This window comes from Lissotriton vulgaris, chromosome 3_1, assembly GCF_964263255.1.
Source record: "Lissotriton vulgaris chromosome 3_1, aLisVul1.2, whole genome shotgun sequence".
In the NCBI taxonomy this organism is placed as follows: Eukaryota; Metazoa; Chordata; class Amphibia; order Caudata; family Salamandridae; genus Lissotriton; species Lissotriton vulgaris.
Window position 1 is genome coordinate 715,358,406 of NC_141689.1, and position 17,068 is coordinate 715,375,473.

Consider the following 17,068-nt stretch of genomic DNA (forward strand, 5'->3'; position numbering starts at 1 on the left):
TGGAGGCCTAACAACAAAGCCTGCATTCAAAATGGCCACTTGCCTCCTAGCACATGGCCAGGGCCTGCCTGTACCAGCACTCAAAATGGCCCCCACCCACATGGCCTGTCCCCATGAACACCCCCAAAAATCGAAAAACACTGCAAAATCAGCACAATCCCATTCCATCCATGCCCTCCATGATGTTTAAATTCAAGACACCCCACAGAAAGACTAGGCCCATGCACCACTCACTACCCCTGGTCAAGGCCCCAACAACAGGTCAAAAATCGAAAAACACAGAAAAATCAGCACAATCCCATTCCATCCATGCCCTCCATGATGTTTAAGTTCAAGACAGCCCACAGAAAGACTAGGCCCATGCACCACTCACTACCCCTGGTCAAGGCCCCAACAACAGGTCAAAAATCGAAAAACACAGAAAAATCAGCACAATCCCAATTCATCCATGGCCTCCATGATGTTTAAGTTCAAGACAACCCACAGAAAGACTCGGTCCACCCACCACTGAGTACCCCTGGGCAAAAGGCCCCAAAACAGCCCAAAAATCGAAAATTCCAAAATTTTAATTGCAGCAACTGTAATGCCCCAAACAAACTTACTTGTAAAATTTCTAATCCAACAGTGATCCAAAGAAAGTCAAAAAGGCCTCAAATCCAAATATCCAGCAGCATCCACAAAAAGTAATCCTTCCAGCTCCAGACCCAAATGAAAAGTGACCAGGAGATGGACAAAGCACTGGGAGGAGCCTGCTGAACAGGAACAGGAAGTTGAAGACTGTGGGGCACTTCCTTCCTCCCACCCCCCTGCCCCCCTCCCCAAAATGGACTCCTCGCTAAAAAAGTGCAGGCAAATGTCAAACTAAGGAGTTATTCAGATAAAAATCATCATTTCTAGAAGGTTTATGCTGCTTGCTGGTGGATTTCTTGTGCAGAATTGCAAATTTATATTTTCGCTCGCCGCACCTCAAATCTCGCAATTGCGAAGTACCGCGAGACGTGATCTCGCCGTACTCGCGTTGACAAACTATCGCTGGCAAGCCGCGATGACGTAATCGCGCTCGCCAATTCCAGCGGGATCACACAGCAAGATCCAAAATGGCGCAGCACTCGCAAACTATCGAAAAAAACAACTCGGCAAACGATGATAAACGCCGCGCGCCGCAAAAATTGTATCACCAACGCCGCGCGCCGCCAAAAAAATCCGCTGCGTGCGAATTTGCGGATTTTGCGGGAAATTCGCAAATCTCGCGGATTGCGAATTTCCCAAAAATCCGCAAAATCCGCGAGCGTAACGGATTTTCCGCCCATGCTTAATTCTAGATTATCTAGTTTTTTCAGTTTCGGGCCAAAATAGTATTTCACGTCTTCTGTAGCAAGAGAATTTGCCCATTGTATCCATTTTGGATCTAATGCCACTGTATTCAGATTGCGTGGACTTGTTAATGCCTCAAGGGCAGATTCTGCTGTATAAACAGTTATTCTTTTGCCTTGGGCTAGGGCTCTTTCTCTTGCTACAGCAGTTTAAACCGCTGTCAGATTTTTTTCTGTAGAACTGAATTTCATTTCAGGCTGAGTGTACAAATGTGATTTGTAAGCTATAGGTGCCGTTTCTCCCTCATTAGAGGTCAGGTATGTGAATCCACATCTTCCTGGGATGACTCGGATTACAAGGTTGCGTACGTTTTCGCGAGTTTGCAGTTTTGTTTTAGCTAACATGTCTGTCTGTAATGATCTCAAATTTTCCGTGTGTTTTTGAGTCCAATGTATTGGTTTGAAATCAGGTTTTATCAATTCATAGAGAGGTTTAAACCCTCTCTGCATAATTTAGAATGTATGTTCTACCGAAATTCAGGAAGCCTAGTATTGATTGTAAATTTTTCAGCGTCTTCGGTGCTTGAAGTACTGCACACTTTTCTAGGAAGTTGTCTGCCAGGCTTTTGCCTTCACTTGATAATTCATATCCTAAAAATAGGACTGTTAGATGGGCAATTCTTGACTTTTTAAAGTTGAATTTGTAACCCTCTGATGCGAACCCAGGAATTATGGTGTTCACTCTTTTTAAGTGAGTCTCCAGGTCATCGTCTGTAAGATAGATGTCATCGATATAGGATAATGCCTCATCATCATATATTTGTAGTAACTCTGTTACCCTTGCTGAGAATAATCCTGGGCTATTCTTGAATCCCTGTGGGAGTCGGCAAAATTGGTTTGCGACCCCATTATTGAGAAAGCGGTCAAATACCTGCTTTCAGGTGCAATGTTTTGACAGAAGAATCCATTAGAGATATCTAACGTCGTTTTATATTTTTTTCGCACGATGTTGTTCATTAGTGCTGCACTGTGTGAGTTTTGTACTGCAAAAGTTTTTCAGCAGGAGTTTAAATGTCTTTAGTCGAAAACTAGGCGATATGAATCGTCTGGCTTGGAGACAGGAAACAAAGGATTGTTCATTTGTGAGGTGCATGTTTCAATCACCCCTTGATATTCAAGTTGATCTAAGATCTCCCTGACTTGCTTTTTTGCTTCTTGTTTAACTGGGTACTGCCTTTGTGCAGTGGGTTGATTTTTTAACTGGATTTTGTGGGGAGGAGTGTCCTCATCCCATCCTACATGATTTTTGTATAATACAGGGGCTTGGGCCACTGCCCATTTTCTTGCAAATGTGTATTTTTTATGAATCGGGACATGATTTGCGAAGGCAGGCATAATCATTTCTTCACAATGAGGGCACTCCCAGACAAACTCTGGTGGCCAGTCTTTTTCAGCTAACAGGATGTCATAGCCTTTAGAAAGATTCTCCCAAAAGAGTCCTTTTATTTTCCTAGTCTTATCCCCCTCTATACGTACTGTTATTTCATATAGTTTATGGGGCACGCTAACTCGTGTGTCTGCAGTTTCCACCTGAATGTATTCATTCGTGTCCACTGTCTCCAGAACATTCATCAGGATCTTGCGAGCTATGGTCACTTCTGCTGCGCTGTTTAGCATTGTTTGGGCCCACTCTCCGTTTTTCAGTTGTGTCCTCAGAATCCTCGGCATGTTTAATTTTAATACTTGATACCTTAAGTCTGGGAAATTTTGATTTTTTACTTTGATGAGCAGGTTCTTTGTCTTTGGACTTGACGTGCTCTTCCTTGTGTTCTGACCGTCCTCTTCTTTCCGATTTCTGTGAGGAAGTCTGAAAAGATCGAGAGGGACGTGTATCAATATCTTGATATCTATCAGGTTTTCTCAATTTATCCCTATCTCTAAGGCTGTATCTTTTTTCAGAGGGTTCCCTTTGGGGAGACTTGCCTCCTCGGCCAAGAGATCTTTCTTTCCGTTGAGGAGACCTTCCTCTGGACTGGAATCGCCTTGGGAGTGGATTGTTTATTACCATCCCAACCCTTTTTTGGAGTATTTAGATTATTTTTAATAAATGTTTTTTCAGGATTTTCAGTTAGTTGGGGTTTTATTGGTTTCCCACCCAAACTGTCTCTTCCTAGCTCTTCATAGGATTTTTCTATGATTCTGGCAAGTTCAAATGGTTGGTCTGTAATATCTGTCTCCTTCAATTTCCGGCGGATTGCCACACATGCTGCTTCTCCTCTTATGTTGGCCAATAATATAGCCGAGACCTGCTTAAAGTCTTTTAGTAATTTCATACCCAGAGTTAAAGCAGGTTCTGGACCGTATTCGTTTTGAATTTGTCTTAGTACATCTGGTATGACCGCCATAGATGGAACACCATGTGTTTTTGTGTAGATGGAAGCAAAAACCGTGCCCCAAGTGTCACAGTCCTCCACATTTGGTGCGACCCCCATTGGGAGGCAGATAGTCAGAATTCTGTGTTTTTCATGAGGTGTAGTATTAGGAAATACTGCCTCTGTTTGAGTTATTTTCTGAGCTAACCAGAATGGAATTTGTTCCCGTCTTATGGGTGTTTTACCAAGACATGATTGTATGTTCTGTGGTGTAATTTTGTTTGTATTCCCCTGATGAGAGGTCAGCTGTGGGATGTGAATTGCTGATTGGACTGTTGAAGTCCGCATGACATTTTGGACCAATTGTCTATGTATTTTAATTAATAGTTTTAGCTGTGCTAAAAGTTCCCGGTTCGACATTTTATCAATGTCTGGGTGTGGTGTGTAGCTGGCTAGAACCGGCCATGTGGCTTATGGTCTACCTAGTGGACCGTGCCTGGTGATGTGATTTTGATGTTTTAGGGCGCCTTTAAACCAGAGCAGGTGCTCTTGGTAAGTTAGTGGGATTTCAATGTCCTCGAAAGGAGTGTATATATCCGGAGGTTCCTCTATTTTGTAATAGTGGAAATCTTTTGTCACAGCGTGTGCTGCTGGAAAATGTATCCATGAATAGAACACCTCTGTCTGCCGATACTCATGTGCCTCTATCACGAATATGACAGTACCACCTCTTGGTGATAGTCAATTCTCTATAAGTTTAAGAGTTATAGTTCTTCATATATTGACCGGAATGATTATAGCACCCGGGTCATTTTCTTGGATGGTTGTGTCATCCGCTAAGAGTTGAGTTGATAATGCTTCTCTATCTCTGTCTTCTTCATTTTCCCCCATTTTACTGAAAGAAAGTTTTTTGTTGCAGATCAAGTTTCAAGGAAACAAAGATTAGGTGCACAATATTTTGGAACACTGTATCCTTCAACGTTGACTATACCAAAAACTAATACATAGGATTCTCATCCTACTAAGTTCTGGCGGATATTAACCTTTCACCCACTCCAGACGTCTATTGGAGTTTTTACGGGAGAAAGGGGTCTGTGTGAAAAGCACGACTGAGTTACTCTAGTGTCTTGCGTTAGATTATCACCTTACCAAACGTAGGGCGCCATGTAGTGTAGTTCCTATATTCCCAATAGGCTCTGCACATTGGAATAACATAAACAGCAGTGTAGACATAGGACTGAGGTCATCTAGGTCTCTACTGACTATGTTAGACTTAATTAGTTTTGCCAGCTATCTCAGAGGTCACTAGAAACTTTCTCGAATGTTCAGGAAAGGGTTAACAGTCCTGATTTAGACAAGAAGGGATTAGTTTCTGACAACCGCATAAACATGACAACTTTGCTCCATCAGAATAAAGAGTGTATCTCTAGAGTCGTGTGAAAACAATAGACAGCTATTTCACTCAGTCAATTGTGCATACTTAATTTCACCCGAGTGCAGAGAAATAGAGAGACGGGCGTTTTCAATAAAAGGTGTTATTTTATTGAGCAGTCTTCTTTCTCATGCAAGAGAAATGAATTGCCAAGATTGCAATACTCATTATAAAGTAAAGTGCGTACAGTAAAAGTAGTATTCTGAAATAATACTGTAAAAGCATTGATATGGTTTCTTAGCCATATGATATTTTAAAATGGATAAAATATATACATACATAAAAACATTGACTAACAAACTCAACTGATGCTTCTAAGATACGCCTACCCCGGTGTACCTGACCTAAGCCTAATACGTGGGAAGGAGTAAGTAAGTTGCAGTTTTAAGTTAAGTTAGGTTTTTGCCAAGTATCGGAATCAAGAATTCTCTCTAAGGTTTTAATCAGCTCCGTACCTTGGGTATAGAATGAAGGAGGTCTTGTATCTCGTTTCTCAGGACTCAATCTCCCAGCAACCCATGAGGGTGACTTGGGAACACCAGAGCTGGATTTTCTCGGCTGGAGAAAAAGACAGCGTCTCTCTCAGTGCGTCAAAGGGAGGGGCATTTTCCTTCGGCTCTGGCAGCTGGGCTCCCGGACAAGTAGAACGTCGCTCCGCTCCCCACCACCGTGTGTTTGCTTAAGGCAACGTTGGTATATTTATACCTGAAAGGTGCCGGGTTTGACGTAAGGTTGGACATAAGACGTCACTAAGAACTAACAGTTCTTTCTGGACTCCAGGAGTTCTTGTGCAAATCAAAACAGGAGCAGGGGGAATTCCCGGGCTGCTGGAGGCTTGGTTTGTTTAAACAACGCGTTGTGCTTTCTAGGAGTCTATGGTAGTAGCCTTGCCGTGTTTTGGACTGCATGGGCTATTACAAAATATGGATATGATTCCTATGCCTTTATAAGGATATTATTTGTTATAACCACATAAGGGCATGAATCGGGAATATCGAATTAGGGTCCTAGATAGAAATACAACAACCTAGCTAAAGCAATTTCATTGGTGAAACATGTGAAGGAAAAACCTTATATAACATACCACAATGTTAATGACAACAGGGCAATAGGAGAACACTAATCCACACCCTTTTTGCAGCGCTCTCTTCTGGAGAAAAAGAAACAAGAGAAAACTAGAAACAACCAAGTTGTGGGGTAATAGATGAGAGAAAGAGCAATCACAGTCTTCTCTTCTCCAAACAAAAGAAATAATCCCAAGTACGTTAACCCTCCACGAAATCCTTGGAACATGGGAAATGAAGATCATGCAAACGAAGTGACCCTTTTGAATGAATGAATGAAATGATCTTTATTCGGATTTTGATACATCCATAAAAGTACATACAGAATGAAACATTAAAAACACATTAAAAACACATACATATATAAAAGTTAAGAACGAACCAGTTGGGTATGAGCAGCATATATGACATAAAGTGCATAATACAAAATAGAAAAACAGTAATCAATTAGCAAGTGCAATCATAGGTTTCTAATTATCTAAAACCAATAGTCATATGGATCCGGACATATATATAATTAATTCTTTGTGCAGTATATATTTAGATGTTAAAGTGCATTGTGCATTCAATGGCCATTATGCATGTTCCATGCTTGCCCTCGATCTCACACAGGCTTTTATAAAGCAACTTACAGTGTATATAACGTCGTCGGTTGGTAACATTTGTAAAAATTTTAATGCCAGATTAAAATCCCTTAGGTTATATTTTCTAAAAATCGGCATTAGATATTGACGGATATACAATTTATAGTGGCCACAGAAAATAAAGTAATGCAACAAACTTTGTTTCCCTCCGGCAGAGCAGGAACAGTCCAGCTCTTCTAAATTTTTATTATAGCCGAGAGGGAAACTTAGTAAATTGACGATACTTCCATCCCGGAACCTAAACAATAGGCTACGGTTCCATCTTCCTATTGGTATTGACAAGTATCTACAGGGCTTGTTTGAGTTATTATTACCTATATCAGTTAGTGGGAGATATTTAATGATAGCTGGTTTCATCAATTCAGTTCTCATGCGTTCCTTCTTATATTTTTCAAACAATGCCCGTTTTACATTATTCTTGTGGGCGGGGACGATAATATTTGGAGAGCTAAACAGAGAGCCATGTCCCACGCTCGACAGGCTATTCTTGACGGCATTTAGCCTGGGTATATGATGAGATCTTTCATGTGATAGGCAGTCTAAAATTATACTGCGGGTCAAGGATGCCGCTGGATTTGTCCATATTTTTATCCAGAAAATTGCAGGCCTTGACCTAATAAAATCAGCTATATGTGGCAACATAAGTTCATGGTGACAAATGAATGTGGGCGCACAAGAAATTCCCCCCAGCACCTTCCTGCAAAATCTATTTTCCTCCAACTGCAAAGACATGCTATTACAATAACCCCACACTTCTGATCCATATGTCCCGGTTGGCTGACATTGGGTGCGGTAAATATTTAACAGTGGGGTAATTACATCGGCCGTTTTCGGTTGACGAAGGGATAAAATTGAATTAATTGATTTACAAATTTTATTTCTTGCATAAGTAGCATGAGGCTGCCAGGAACCAGTGTTGGAAAATAGTAGCCCTAAGTAGGGGAAAGTGCTAGTGCATTTTAATACATTGTCACCAGTTTTAATTGAAGTAATATTGTACCTTTTTGGTCCACAATTCATGATAAAAGATTTTTTTAAATTGGTATTTAAACCCAAATCGGACATAAAAGCAACAAACCCTGTAACTAATGAACGCAATGCATTTGGGGTACGCCCCATTAATACTGCGTCATCCGCATAGAGTAGGGTAGTAATGGGGGAACCATTTATAATTGGAACATCCTTGGTATCCTTACTCAGGGCAGGGCTCAGCCCATTAATATATAAGATAAAAATCAGAGGGGCGAGTACGCAGCCCTGTCTAACTCCTCTGCTAATTAAAATATCATCAGATAATACACCATCATTGCTAATACGTACTCTTGCCTTAAGATCCCTGTGTAAATATGAAAGAAAATATACCAATGAGTCATCTAATCCATAATCTAGCAAATGTGACCATAACCTAGAACGATTAACAAAATCAAAAGCGGAACTCAAATCCATAAAACCTAAATAAAGCGGGGATTTTTTAACGATAATGTATTTAGCCATAATCAGATTCAAGGTAAGACACTGCTCAACAGTGCCCACCTGGCTTCTAAATCCCAATTGACTGCAATGCAACACATTGTCATCCTCAGCCCAATTCCTTATTCTCTTAAATATTACCCTACCAAGGACTTTTAGTGTGTTGTCGATCAGTGAGATCGGACGGTAGCAGGCAGGGTCCGACCTGTCACCTTTCTTAAATATTGGTACGATGACACTGTTCGACCAGGAGTCAGGGATTGAGCTGTCAGTCAGATTGTTAAATAAGTTACATAATAAAGGGGCCCAAAAATTAATTTCCGATTTAATCTGATCGATGGATAGACCATCCGGGCCAGGGGCTTTATTGCTAGCACTTTCCAATATTGCATCCTCCACCTCAGAAATTAAAAAATTCAGTTGTTCAGCATTATTTCATAGGGGGGCAGAATCTACAGGAGCGGCTGCTATAGCATAGATTTTGGAGAAATGCTCCACCCAAACCTCACCATTTATATTACAATTGATTGGTTGGATGTTAGAACCAAGGGATCTGAGTGACTTGACTTCCCTCCAGAACCCCGCCGTATCTTTTAGCGAGGCAGTCCGCGTGAGCGATTCCCAGTGATTAATCACCAGGGCTTCAGATCTTGTCCGTAGGGCGAGTTTATATTTTAATCTTAATTTTCTCACTAAGTGAGTGTCCCTTGGATTTTGTTTTAAGGCCGCCCTCAGTTCCCTGTTTGCCTTTGAGCACTCGGAATCGAACCAGCGAGGGCCGTGATCTATATTGGGCCTGGCTGGTTTAGAGGATTCACTTTTAATAGCCCCACAAAGATTACTAAATGCAGCAACAAGTTCATCGCCAGTACTATTAGGCGACAAACAGGTCTCTATTAGCAGAGGATGTTTTTTAATTACTTTGGCTAGGATAGCTTTATTGTCCACACCTTTCCATATTAGTCTTAATCTATCGGTGGATAGTGCCAGTTTTTGCGCCCCATTCTCCATTCTCATAGCAGCCTTTACGGTCTGTGGATTGTCCAAATATATTCTAAGTGGATAATGGTCACTATATGCGGAGCAGATAACCTCTGCTTTTCGAGTTATATCACATAGGGACAAACAAAGGAATATATAATCTATCGTGGAAGCGCAACCTCGGCCTATGTAGGTAGGTGTAAATATATTTTCAGCACTAATACCAGCAATTTCCATAGCGTTTACTAAATCACGAGATGATAATAGATTTTTCAACTCTTCACCATTTCGACAAGAAGCACTGGTGGGATACATATGCGCATTAAAATCGCCTCCGATGCAAATACCATCAAAGGACCCATACTTCAGCCCCTCCACGATATCATCAATAAAATTAAACAATAACAGAACATTTTCATTGGGACGGTTAACAAAATCATTATTGTAAAAGTTAATTATACATAAATTCATCCTGTTAATGTACTTCATGGCCATAAAACATTTGCCTGGTGTAGGGATCTGTTTGGTTTGTACCCCGGGTTTTATCTTAGTCCAAATTGATAACCCCCCACTGGGGCGTCCCATAGGTGAAGGAGAGGCCTTTAAATTATAGCAGCAAAAGCCCTCCATTGTGGAACTGGTTGTGCACCAAGTCTCTTGAAGCAACAATATGTCACAATTGTTATTGACCCAGTCTGACCATTCTTTAATTTTCAATTTGGAGTTAAGACCCGCTATATTCCAACTTACAAGCGAGAGTACAGAGTCCAGAAGATTTTTGTTCGTAGATTCACCTCTTGCTGTAGTCCCTGTCAAAGGTTGTAAGACTTCCAGGTTTCCATTGTTTGAAGTCGGTGGCGGATCAACTAATTTATCTGGCTTAGTCAGAGAGGGTCAATCTAACATATCCAGGTCTGACAAAGGTGCAAATCTGTTAAATGTATTAAATGGATAGGCAGCTGGCTGAAATTGCATAGGAGGTGGCTGAAAATACCTAGTTGGAGGGCGGAATTGCATTAAGGGTGGTCGAAATTGCATTGGGGGTTGTCTATAGAAGTAGCTCAAGGGTAACATGGTTGCAACCGTAGAAATGGCGGAACAGTTACCACTTCTATCAAGCAAATGTCTTACAGTTCCAGGATTTTTAAAGTTGAGAACTATGCAATCTCCATCCTTATTTTTGGGTAATGGTCCAATCCAAGACACCCTACGAACCAATATGATTTCTCTTGATATATCATATCCAACCCCCTTATGTTTAGTCAGCCAGTCTATACATTTATTTCGTAGTTGCACCCAAGATTCCCCCTGATCCTCCCTCAACGGTGGTACTCCTGCCAGAACCAGGACGAAAGGACAAGCATCCGGAGGCAAGTGTAAGGGTAAAGCAGGCTCATGGTGTTTACGAGGCCTGCTTGACACTGCTTGGGCATTACCTTTGTTATTAGCAGAAGTTGGTATTGTTGCTGTTGTGGATTGGGTAGGGCCATTAATCTGGTTAGTGGCATTTGTATTAGTAGTAGTCGAAGGGGCAGTTTTTCTAGGTGCAGGAGTTGGAATAGATTTGGCAGTTTCACTGGGTTTTACCAACTTCACCCCTATGTTAGCAGATCGGGGTTGAATTGTGGGTTTTATAACATACGGTGGTGGTATTCCCGGGTCACTCGTGCCCCCGCACAGTACGGTGCGAACATCCTGTTCCTTTAATGTCAGAGTGTTGCTTAGAGATTCAAGTCCTTTTAAGAGACGCTCAGCTCTAATTTGATCCAAAATGATAGACCCCTTCCTTTTTGCTTCTTCGTTTTTAACCAGGTTATCAAGTCTATCGAGTCTTTTAAAAACATTATTAAACAGGGTGATCATTTGCTTTTCCAATCAGTTAAAAATAGTATCCACTATAGTTTCTATAAGGTTCCCATTTTGTCTTGAGAGATTGTAATTATCTCCCATTAATGTTGTTTGGGTCCATATAGTCTTTGAGTTCCCGCTAGGGTGCATAGTGGTTGCGGCAAAGGTACTATCCATATCCGCTGATTCTTTATCCTCCATAGAAACAGTTAGTGCCCCCGAAGATTTTTGTTTATTCCACAAACTTTGGGGTGTGGGCTGATTTTTGTTGGTTAAAGGTTGTTTCCTCTTATTAGCGCTTTGCTTAGTAGAGCCTCTTTTTCTTTTTTCCCCTCCCAGTTTGTTGCTGCTAGAGTCCGTACTATCCAGGGTAATAACGTCATCCTGGGAAGCTATTGTGATAGTAGGGACAATATCTGTCGGCAAAGGTACTGGGGGTGATGATGACAATACCGGCTGTGGAATGACAACAACTCGTGTTGAGGGGGCAGAGTCTGGTGCTATATAAGTAACAGTGTTTTCGTCATCCAAAACAGTGGGCACATTAACAGGCGGGTGTGATGGCTTAACCACGATAACCTCAGGGGTTACATGTGTATTTCCATTAGAGCAGTTTGTTACACTCGATTTGATGTTCATGGTAAGAGAACACATGGAGAACCTCCTCTCAGTCTCCGCAATTTCATTAAAAGCAGTTTCTATCAAGGTTTCAAAAGATGTGATGAGAGAGGCGGAAGTATCGATACACTGGGTTAATGTGTCAGTATGGTTACTAGTAGCCGTGCAATCACCCATTTTAGTATCCAAATACAGTGCTCACCTTAGGGAAGGATGTTAGTGGGGTGGCCAGCCCATCCACTGCAGTCCACTGACGGCCACAGACGGCCCGCCCTTTGCCCGGGCTTCGCCCCGGGCGTCCCGCTCGCGTCCTGCGACGCGGGTCTCCTCCTCCCTTTATGCAGCTATCTGCGCCCTGCTGGCGCGTTCCGCGTCACTCCCGCGCGCCGCCGCGATGCCTGCCGGTTTCCAATGCCCGGGTATGACTCTCGGCGGTGGCGGCTTGGGCGTCAGCTCTGGCGAGTTCTATTGTGGCCAGGAATGACTCTCGGCGGTGGCGGCAGGTAAGTAAATCTCCCCCCGCTCTGCCGGTCTCCTCCTCCCTTTATGCAGCTGTCTGCGCCCTGCTGGCGCGTTCCACGTCACTCCCGCGCGCCGCCGCGATGCCTGCCGGGAGTTGTAGTCCTCCCGGAGCGGCGGCGCGGTTTCCAATGCCCGGGTATGACTCTCGGCGGTGGCGGCTTGGGTGTCAGCTCTGGCGAGTTCTATTGTGGCCAGGAATGACTCTCGGCGGTGGCGGCAGGTAAGTAAATCTCCCCCCGCTCTGCCGGTCTCCTCCTCCCTTTATGCAGCTGTCTGCGCCCTGATGGCGCGTTCCGCGTCACTCCCGCGCGCCGCCGCGATGCCTGCCGGGAGTTGTAGTCCTCCCGGAGCGGCGGCGCGGTTTCCAATGCCCGGGTATGACTCCCGGCGGTGGCGGCTTGGGCGTCAGCTCTGGCGAGTTCTATTGTGGCCAGGAATGACTCTCGGCGGTGGCGGCAGGTAAGTAAATCTCCCCCCGCTCTGCCGGTCTCCTCCTCCCTTTATGCAGCTGTCTGCGCCCTGCTGGCGCGTTCCGCATCACTCCCGCGCGCCTGCGCGATGCCTGCCGGGAGTTGTAGTCCTCCCGGAGCGGCGGCGCGGTTTCCAATGCCCGGGTATGACTCTCGGCGGTGGCGGCTTGGGCGTCAGCTCTGGCGAGTTCTATTGTGGCCAGGAATGACTCTCGGCGGTGGCGGCAGGTAAGTAAATCTCCCCCCGCTCTGCCGGTCTCCTCCTCCCTTTATGCAGCTGTCTGCGCCCTGCTGGCGCGTTCCGCGTCACTCCTGCGCGCCGCCGCGATGCCTGCCAGGAGTTGTAGTCCTCCCAGAGCGGCGGCGCGGTTTCCAATGCCGGGGTATGACTCTCGGCGGTGGCGGCTTGGGCGTCAGCTCTGGCGAGTTCTATTGTGGCCAGGAATGACTCTCGGCGGTGGCGGCAGGTAAGTAAATCTCCCCCTTTTAGTCTGTGAAAACAATAGCTGCACCAATGTCATAGCAGAGTCATGAACAGAACGTTCCACATCACAAGGCCAATATCCCTAAATCAGTAACAAAACGATGGATATTCCCAAATAAAGGCTTTGGTTTCTTTCCTGGGTAAAACCCGACTGGCTTCTATCAGGAGACGAACAAAAGTTAGCCACAAGTTCTAACTGAAAACGTTCCTCTACAAGGGACTAATAAATACTTAATCCCAGCCAACAGAGGAACACACGGATTCTAACCAAACAATCCACAGCAACCGGTAACCTCCCCTGCAAGAGCCCTCAATACCAGACTCATCCAATAGAAGAGGAGCGTAAGGAGCAACGAGGCACGTACTCTTCGCCTCTTGCTCGGGACAGATGCGGTAACAGAGATGTGCTTACAGCACTCTTACTGCCTTGAAGAATCCATGGGAGAAGTCTGCCTCCGCGCAGGCGATAAAGAATAATCGGCAGCGTCTCACCTCGACCGCCGCCATTTACCCTGCTCTCAGTGTCGTCTCGCGGTCACGTGGGGCGTGACCCACTTTGCATGCCAGGATTTGTAGTCCGCTAGTTCTCCCTAGTGGTACAGCCAGCGCACAACCGGGATCGATTCCTGACAGAATGTCCCCCTTCCGGAAAATGCTGACCGATGAGTAGTCCGGGTGTAAGTCGTGGAACTGGGCCACCAACCGAGGTTCAACATATGTGCACAGATTGATTTCAAGGATGCAAAAGGGTGCCCTTTGGACACCCCTGCACCCATGAAATCGCATTCTCATTTTGCGATTCGCTAATTGCTAATCACAAATTGAGAATGTCTTCCCATTCATTCCTATGGGCCTATAGGCCCATAGGAATGAATGGGGAGGTATTCCTTAATTGCGATTCGCAATTTGCGAGTCGCAATTAAGGAATTTTAAGAAATCGCAACTTTTTCAGCGATTTCTTCATGCATAGGCTTTTACGATTTCTTAATTGCGATTCCTTAAAAATCGCAAAAGCCAACAATGATGCATGTGCCTGCATCTGCCTTGAAGAATCCGTGGGAGAAGTCCGCTTCCGCGCAGGCGATAAAGAATAATCGGCAGCGTCTCACCTCGACCGCCGCCATTTATCCTGCTCTCAGCATCGCCTCGCGGTCACGTGGGGCGTGACCCGCTTTGCATGCCGGGATTTGTAGTCCGCTAGTTCTCCCTAGCGGTACAGCCAGCGCGCAACCGGGATCGATTCGTGACATATAATATCATTTGTGATTTAATAAAAGTCTTCCTGACATTTTTCATCTCATACAAATTTAACTTAGCAGTTAACAAATGTGGTATGTCTTCTCTGGAAAACATGGACAACACGGTTCTATACGCTTATAGCTTTTTTGAGAGCAGAATCAGTTTTGCCTTTTTCTAAATAGAGGGAACCGGCCCTGTCTGAAGAGAAGTATTGTAAAATTGATTAAACATATGTTGGGTTGATGATATCCACCACCTGAGCTAAAATAGAAAGAGGACAAGCATGTCATGGTGACCCTGAGTGACAGACCAAAATGGCCTTTCTTGATTATTCAAGATTGATGGGCTTGAACTGAGATAGCTCACAGGCTGGTGAGGAGACAAGTACTTTCTTGAGGTAGAATGCACCTGCCATTACTGGCAGAGATTGAAGATTAATGTGAATTTGTATGATTTATTTTTCAAGGAAGTTTACTAATTTAGTACACAGATCAGGGCAGGATTTTATAAGAAGATCAGAGGCTTTAGGATGTTAAATGCTAGTAACAATTGTATTTATTTCATTTGACTTCTTGGTGACCTCAGATATTGTAACTGAAAAAAACTTTTTGGAGCAGTCCTTCTGGCCACATAATATGTCTTCAAAGCTCCTGATACTGTATTTTGTCCATCTAAAAAATATCTCTTCTGTCAAATCCTTTCCAATATTTTACATTGTCTTTCCTCCTCTGCTTCCTCTGCTAAAGTAGGCATAAACCATGGTGCAGAAGAAGCCCTCATTTGTTTAGTACGTGTTTTTGGTGGAGCTGGATGATCAGCCGCTGGCAGCAGCCAATGATTGACTGCCAGTGCATCCTTCTTTACACCACCCTCTAATCTAGGTAAACAGACAAGAGACTCCAAGAACAGCAGTAAATTCAGAGGACTTAACTTTATTCGAAGCACGAAAAGAGACCAGAATATCACAGTACTTCTGAGAACGCTGGGATCTAATAATCACAGAAAATTGAATCAAACAATGATCAGAGCGTGTGATCACCTTAGGGTTCCCCACCACTAATGTAGTATTAGATAAAATAAAATCCATGGTGTACCCTGCTAATTTGGTGCTAATATGACCACAGACACGTTGAGGAAGGAAGGCCAAAGTTCCAACGCATGCTGCCGTTAAGGAGCCATTGAGTCATCAACATGCAATTTGAAGTCTCCCAATAAAGTGAAGTTGGCATGTTGCAAAATCTTTTATGCCAAAGCCTTATCTATAGATTTTGTGCAGATTACCATATTGAACACTTACTATACAAATTGTCATCCAACTCTTGAAAATCTAGGCTTGTACAAGTAGTGCAGTTCTACAGATACAATTTTTTTTGCTACGGATGAGGATTGTGGTCACTTCTCAGTAAGAGGATGTAATAACCTTCCATTAAATACAAAAACCGAAGCCTCATCAGAAAAAAGACTCCTCATTTGTGTAAGGGCTTACACGCGCACAAATATGAGATACAATCTCTTGCACTGTAACTTCTCTAAGTCTTACATGCTTGGTTGCCTACAACATAGAGAGAGCTACTATTCCTTTGCTTCTTTACTTTTACTGATACAGTTGTTTATGTTTGATTTCCTCATCACATATTTAATTATTAATTCTTTAAATAAATATAGCAAATTCAATATCCGATATTCAAAATGAACATTTCGCATGTGAAAACACTATTGGCAAAGCCAAAGGGTCTGGTGTTGGCTTCCAGCGTTTTGGCTTTGTCAATGCCTATTTTTTATTGTCATCTTTTTTAAACATTATTGTTGCGAGAGCTTCTTGATACTGGCTAATATATATGTAGGCTTAACCTTCTATCGCCGGCGGAAAACGGAGATGCAATTGTTGTACATCACGTTCCTTGTTATCAAATCGTAAACTTGGGAGATGCCCAGTCAGGGGCGGAGTTCCCTGGACCTGTGGTTGAAAACCATGCACAATCTGATTGATACATGCCATGGGGAATTGGTAGCAATTTTGGAATTACCGAGATCTAGTTAGTTATATACCATGGAGGATTGTGACAGAATATTTTATTTTTATTTTTAGAATTTTCTATAGCGAGAACAAGACCAAGATTAGGGTTTCAGAGCGCTTTACAAAAAGCAGAGTAAGAATACAACTTTTTGCAAACAAGATCAGAGAATGTATCAAAATATTTTTAACAAGTTTAGGCAGGTAGCAGAGTAAGAATAAAACTTTTTGCAAAACAGAGCAGATAAAGTATCAAGACATTTTTAACAAGTTTCAGCAGGTAGCAGAAATGGTAATAGTGATGGTTTGTACAGAGCAGTACGAGCAAGTTTGAGTACGAGTAAGTCAAAGAGGTAAAGGTGTCAATAAGGGGAGTGTGGAGACAAGTTTGAGGTAGTGGACTGGTACAGTGCCTTGTAAGTCGGTGAGAAGGCTGGTGTACTAGTAGGGCACCATATGGTGAGGCATATGCAGAGTTAATGGAGGAATGTGCTCATCAGGAATGATTTTGCTTCCCTTTTGAATAATGGTGTAGACGAAATTTTGCTGATGCACGGAGGTAGAGGGTTCCAAATTCTTGGTGCCGCTCCGGAAAAT